This window comes from Triticum urartu, chromosome 1A (assembly GCF_056163025.1).
Source record: "Triticum urartu cultivar PI428250 chromosome 1A, HENAU_Tu73, whole genome shotgun sequence".
NCBI lineage: Eukaryota > Viridiplantae > Streptophyta > Magnoliopsida > Poales > Poaceae > Triticum > Triticum urartu.
The window spans coordinates 563,507,468-563,514,383 of NC_141873.1; the positions used below are offsets into that span (position 1 = coordinate 563,507,468).

The following is a 6,916-nucleotide window of genomic DNA, read 5'->3' on the forward strand; positions in this document are numbered from 1 at the left end:
TCTGCACCTTCCGCAGCAGCCGACTGCAGCTGCCTTGTCCATCGTTGGAAAGAAAGAGGAAAAGAAAGAGACAGAATAACAGCCATGTACTCGCATGCATGAGACATCCACTAGCGACGCGGCCCCCACAAACCATTGACTTTCCAAAGCATAGCACGTGAAAAGTACTACCACAGGTTGCCATTTCAAATAACGTGAGGCTATACTGGTCCATCATCACTAGTATTCGTACTCTTCTGGACCTCTCCAGTCTGCGTATGGATCATCTGTCGAATAGACATGATATACAATTACACACAGATCATCTACCGTCCAGATCATCAGGATAATTTTCACTACAAAGGTGATTTATACGGCGGGTACGGAGTGCACGTAAGCAACAGGGGCGGAGCCAGGATTTCACCAGGGGTGGGGGGGGGGGGGGGGGGAGGAACACATTGAAGCACACATGAGACATAACACAAAAATATTTCAAGTCTTGAATATTGTATCGATATCAAACATGTAATAGTATAAGCTTTACAATAAAAAGACTACATTTCTACTAGTTTGAATGCAGATCTACGCCCCCCAGCCGGTCGATCAAACAAATCAATAATCTCATTAACATTGAACTTTGCAGCTATTTCCTTCCCAATGTATACAACCATGTAAGGTCGAAGAAAATTGTCACCCATTTTACTTCGGAGACGTGTCTTGATAATCTTCATTGCTGAAAAAGCTCTCTCCGCAGTTGCAGTTGACACCGGGAGAGTGATGACCAAGCGCAATAATCTATCAACCATTGGATACACAGAGGCTTTACCTGTTTTATGCAATGCAACGGTCAAATCAGCCAGTGATGACGAAGAAGTCAGCTCTGGATGGTTGCAAACATCTAACTGATAGTGTGGAAGTTGTGACTCCAGGCGAGCCTGCTCTTGACTAGAAAAATCCGCTGGATAGAATTTGTCCACAAGCATGCAAATCTTTGATATGTCAAACAAGTCATGCCTTGGATCCAAGGATGCACAGAGTGTCATTAGCTCTGTTGTCTGAACGCTAAAACGGTCATTTAGCTCAACCAGTTGTTGATCTATCGCCACATTGAACACATCTGCTTTGTAGTGGTGAAGCACCGTGATGTTATTATGTTTATTCCGAGACTTAGTCACATGAACATACCTGTAAATTACAAATACAGTATATGTGTTAGAGTAAAGCATATGTGATCAATATTATTCTATTATACAGTAGAGGAAAGGGAGTAAGGGACATACTTGCGACTCATATCGGGGATCTCAACTTCATGCTTCACACAAAAGGTCTTAACCTCCTCTATGAGAGGTTCCCATCCTTCCTCTCTTAGATCAGCGAGGAGCACCTTAGTGTTAGAGAGTGTATCTAATGCATTCAAAATGTCCATAGATTTCTTCTGGAGTGTTTGGCACAAGACATCTGTGATTTTCATAATCCTCTCCATGAGGTGCAAAATGAACACAAAATCAAAAGAAACAATTATCCTTAGGGCGCCTCCAGCATCTCCACGGGAATATTGTGTCACCGAACGATCATTCGCTATACTTCGTAGGACTGTAATTGTGGCACCAAACATCTTCCTCAAGCTCCGAATTGACTTGAAGTGCAAACTCCATCTAGTGTCTGCTGGTCTCTGTAAAGAACCTATCTGGTTTGCCCCTTTTCCCGTATCAAGATCCCCCAGTTCAATTTCACGTGCAATTTCGGTGGCTTGATTTGCTAGTAACTCATCATTGCGTTTAGGTGAAGCACTAACAACATTTATGACAAAATTGGCATGTTGAAAAAAATTATGCACTTCATGTACCTCTCGTGACGCTGCAACAAGGGCCAATTGAAGCTGATGCGCCATACAATGAATGTAATATGCATAAGGGCACGCCTTCAGAATTAAAGCCTTCAATCCGTTCCACTCCCCTCGCATATTACTGGCCCCGTCATAGGCCTGACCTCTGACATCTTCCACATTTAAATTGTTATCTGCTAGAACAGTGCAAATTGTCTCCTTGAGAGTCAATGCAAGAGTGTCATTCACATGAATGACATCAACAAAACGCTCCTGTATGAACCCTTCAGTGTCAGGAAACCGGAGGACCAACGCCATTTGCTCTTTCTTGGATTCATCGCGAGCTTCGTCAACCATTATACAAAATTTGCTATCACCAATTTCTTCTCTAATTGTTCTTTGCACCTTTCGAGAAAGTATAGCAAGAATTTCCTCTTGAACCTGATGAGATGTGTACTTTGCATTTCCAGGAGCATTTTCCAAGACAACATCTTTCACCTCCTTGTTATAAGAAGCCAAAAGTTTTACCAGTTCTAGGAAATTACCCCGGTTAATGGATCCCGGAGATTCATCATGCCCTCTAAAAGCACAAGCCTGGAATGTTAACCACCTGCATCATGTCATATAATTGTTTTGTTAGGATACTACAAGATATACTATTTTAATTATTGTAACATAAGATGGAAGAAAAATATTGCTTACCGGATGGAATCAATTGTAACTTTGAGCCTTAGCCTTGCATCTAAAATCGTTTTTGCGGTTGCTTTCCCATACACCTTATCAATATGAGTCATGCTGTTTTTGAAATTATCATAACAACGAACTGAGAAGTTATGGGCTGAACCAGCATCTTTACCCATATGAGTTAAAAAAGCACACTCTTTCCCATTATTCACCTTCTTCCAACTCAAGCCATTCAAAATCCTTGAACCAACTGTACTGGAAACACCGACGATGTTTTGGTGGATCATCATTATATGGATACTCTCTCATGTATGGCATGTATCGGCCTTCAGAAATATAGAATTGGCGTGCTTCATTTTGCTTATCAAGAGGGAGTTCCCAAATCTGTTTGCGCTTTCCAGGGTCTCGCTCGAATGGTGTGCTTCCGATTCTTCGTTGTTCTAGAACTTCTACTTCTACAGATGCCTCAATATTTTGCTTGGGGGGTGGCATATCAACTGAACTGAGATTGGGGACACTGTTATCAGTGGGTTGCTCTGTGACATCGACCTCCACGGTTGCATTTGCATTTTCAACTGTAGAGTTTGAAGCAATTGGCTTGAAAAAATTACTTATCGGTGGTGTCTTCTTCTTCCTCATGACCTATGTAGTTCTTATATAAGTACAAAGCAGATATGTAATCTGGAATTGGTGTGACAAGTGCCAAAATATACTAAGTCACTAACCACTAAGTAGTAAGTACTAACAGTTGATCAATTGATTTATTGAATCAAACTGACGAGTAGTATGAACCTGACAATAATACCTCCTTCTCTGATCACGGGACAGGATCAGTTAGGAATTCGGTGTGGGCTTGTGGCGATTCCGTGCGGCTGCCTGTACTGGATTGATGCGCGGTCAGCGGCAGCTTCGCGAATCAGCAATCGACGACGGGCGAAACACGGCGGCGCGACGCCCGGCGGCCGGCGTCAATGAAGCCCTAGCGCCAGCGGCTAGCGGCGCGTCGCGGACGAAAGAGTCCAGGTCTCCAGGAAGCTAGTCGCGTGCGTGTCGTTCATCGTTGATCGATTGAGATGTGGATGCTACCAGCGTATACACGTCGTATGCAGGCTGCAGCCTCGGCCCTTGGCCCTTCTTGCGTTTTGGGCTTGACATGAGTTTAGCCCATGCACTAATGGCCTGATGGCCGGATAATTATGCCTAAACTATTAGTACTAGTCCCCGCTGGAGTTCGAACCATGGGGGGGGGGGGGGGGGGCTCGCCCCCCCACTGCCTCCGCCTCTGGTAAGCAATATTCTGCACCGGCGCTCGCCGTGTTGTGTTGCTGAATGTATATGTGAGCAAATCGCTACCCCCCGCTTCATCGCTGAATGTATATGTGAGCAAATCGCCCCCCCCCCCCGCTTCATCAACACACTGGACTGACTCGTTGTCCGTGTCCACGGCCGGCTCACCCGTGTCCGTGACGTTTTTTCAACACGGCTGCCGACTCACTCGTCCGCACCGGTTTACAACGCCGCGGCCAACTCGTCCGTCCAACAAAAAAAATATCAGGTGCTATCCTTTCTATGTATTTTATCAGCACATATTAAATCATTTAAGAACAATTACTCTGGTCTGTGATATTTTTTCGAGGACCGATATTTCTTACAAAAAGGTGTTGCAGAAGGGGCGTGGGCAAGTATTATTTTTTGCACTAGCGCTCATCCTGCGCAGGTTGCCACCCCCGCTATATCAACACATGCGATTGATTTATTGTCCGCCCCCACGGCCGATTCTCCCGCACGCACCGGCTTACAATGCCGCGGCCGATTCACCTATCGGTGCCGCCTCTGATACGGTGGACGTCTTTACCATCCGTCTCTCGCGATCCGGTCTAAATCAACACACCGGGCCGCACCTATTTGCCTAAGCTGTTTACTGAGTATAAAGTCAGTCACTGCTTGGGTAGCCCAGTTTTCTTCCAATAACTCTGGAGAAAATTATCATATACTATCAACCGCCGTCTGCACTGGGTGGCCCAATGGGCAGACGCACAAGTCGACGCACAAGACGCACAAGTGGCCCAAATAGCCAGTTGGAAGGAACCATTGGCTGAGTTGCTGACACGGCTCATACGGGATCATTTATAACCCGCCACAATCACCTCAACCTTCTGTGGATTCACATCGTGCTATCAACACCAATGATATACAAGTTATGCCAGTTTATATCACGGTCAAGTATGGAGAGTCTCAAACCAACTCCTCGAATCACCTTTGAGACTCGGGGGCTACGATGACATGACTTAGCAAATCTTGCCAGTTTCAACAAATTTAAAAACCCCAGGACGATGGAGGGAAAGATAACCCGGTCCCGGAGGCTACTGTTATATTGATGAAAATTTAAAGGCCGTCAGAAAATTTCCCGCTTAGAAAGTATATGACAGTTACAAAATCCCGGCTCAATGAAGAAGTTCCGGGTCATCAGAAAGAATTCCGGTTTAAAATCCGGCTCAAGGGAAGTCAATCTCACTGAAACTCTCAAATATCTGGTTTACAATCCGGTTCAAGGGAAATCTATTCTCCCACAAAGCTCCGAAGCTCTCAAATCCAGTTTAAAAATGTCCGGTTCAAAAAGGAATTAACTTTTCGCAAGTTCGAGTTTAAAGGCCGTCAGAAAATTTCCGGCTGAAAATGAAGATTCCGGTTTAAAATCCGGTTCAAGGGAAAGATGTCTCCCACAAAGCTTTGAAGCTCTCAATATCTGGTTCAAAATCCCGGTTCAAGAAGAATTTATCTCTTGCAAAAAGTTAAAGGTTGCCGAAGAGGACCTGCTGCCATGATGCGCGGTTCAAACATGGGTATCCTGCCTTATTGGTTTATCATATTATTGATCACTTGGGGGCTTGGTCGTATTCGAACCATAGCTACACCTCTTGATCGGCTCAAGGCCAAAAGAAAATTACTTAGGGGCCAAAGAGAGTGTTGCAAAAGCACAACTCAAACATAGGCACCCACTGAGCACAACTCAAAATATTGCTTGGGGATTCTTTGCTATCGCTTTGAACAAATAATCTACACTTGTAATAGGCTACCAAGCCACGGCTTGGAAGCCTGGTGTATACACCTAAAACCCTGGGTTAGCCTGCCTTTTTAAGTAGGTCACTCCGTCCAGGTAAACCTGGTATGACCTGCCGAACTTCGACAAGTCAATCTCATAAGACCCTGAACTTGTCAAAGTTAAAACGACGATTGGTTAAGGATTGAGGACCATCTTAAAAGGCTTTGTGAAATGGTTTAACTCAGTGGCCTGGCAGCCCATGAAAAGCCTCGAATTTGGGGCCTGGCAGCCCGTGAAAAGCCTCGACTACAAGTTTTTCATATGCTTTTGTTTGCCAAGTTTTTCTCTTTTGATGACATTTATCATGTTTTGATAAACCGGCGTTCATTAACCCGGCTCGGCTTTCAACTACAATTTGTCAGTACATGATCAATTATAATCCGGCGTTTCTTAACCCGGTCTGGTTTCGACTATAAGTCGCCAGTATTATATATGGTTAATCCGGTGTTTATCACAACTCGATACAGTTTTATCATAAACCGGCACACTATGGAAGGAGTTATCAGTACTCAAGATTTGGGTTATCACCCTTACTACAAAAATTTGGTAAACCAACGATGTGATTCAATGTCACAGGTATGATATATTTCATATTTGATTATTCTTAAGTGCAGCCTTGGTTATAAACCCGGGTTATATGTTGGGCATTATGACCCGTCTGGCGGTAAACCGCCAGGACACTTTAAACTTGTTGTATGCAAAAACAGGTTGAATAAAGCATGATTATAAATCACAGGCGTTTATTAACCCGACCTGGTTTTCGACTATAAGTCGCCAGTATGATGATAAATTATCCAGTGTTTATTAACCCAGACTGGCTTGGGATTATAAGTCACCAGTATATATTTGGATTGCACCACTGGAATCACGCGCTCATAAATCATTGGATTATATTATTCAAATCTTCAAATAGCCAACATGGCTGGATTTTATTATGGTTATCACTAACCAGTGTTATGATTAAGGTTTTCAAAGTCGCTTTGGCGCAATGGCTATTATATTATCAATGGATATGATTTATTCTACAATTGAAGGAATAGTCCCGAGTCGCTGTAGGCTTACAACCCGGCAGGGGGGGCTACATTATTCACGTTGAGATTTCACCAAACATGCAAGTCTCATGTTGCTGCAAGCATGCACCATGACACTTGGGGGCTAATGCAAAGTCATTTTTTGCTCACCTTACTGAAGACCCGACTCATCACATTGTAATGAGCCGACCCTTGGGGGCTACCAATTGCTCCTGTCAACAATTCAAGGCAATTACAAAGTCCCAAGTTGCTGCAAGCATGACAACCCGACACTTGGGGGCTACATAATATGGA

At 44.1% G+C, this 6,916-nt stretch overlaps 1 pseudogene; it reads right to left on the bottom strand.

The window, feature by feature from the left end:
- Positions 1–533: 533 nt before the first annotated feature.
- On the bottom strand, positions 534–2,679 carry LOC147992763 (uncharacterized; annotated as a pseudogene).
- Between the last annotated feature and the right edge of the window lie 4,237 nt (positions 2,680–6,916).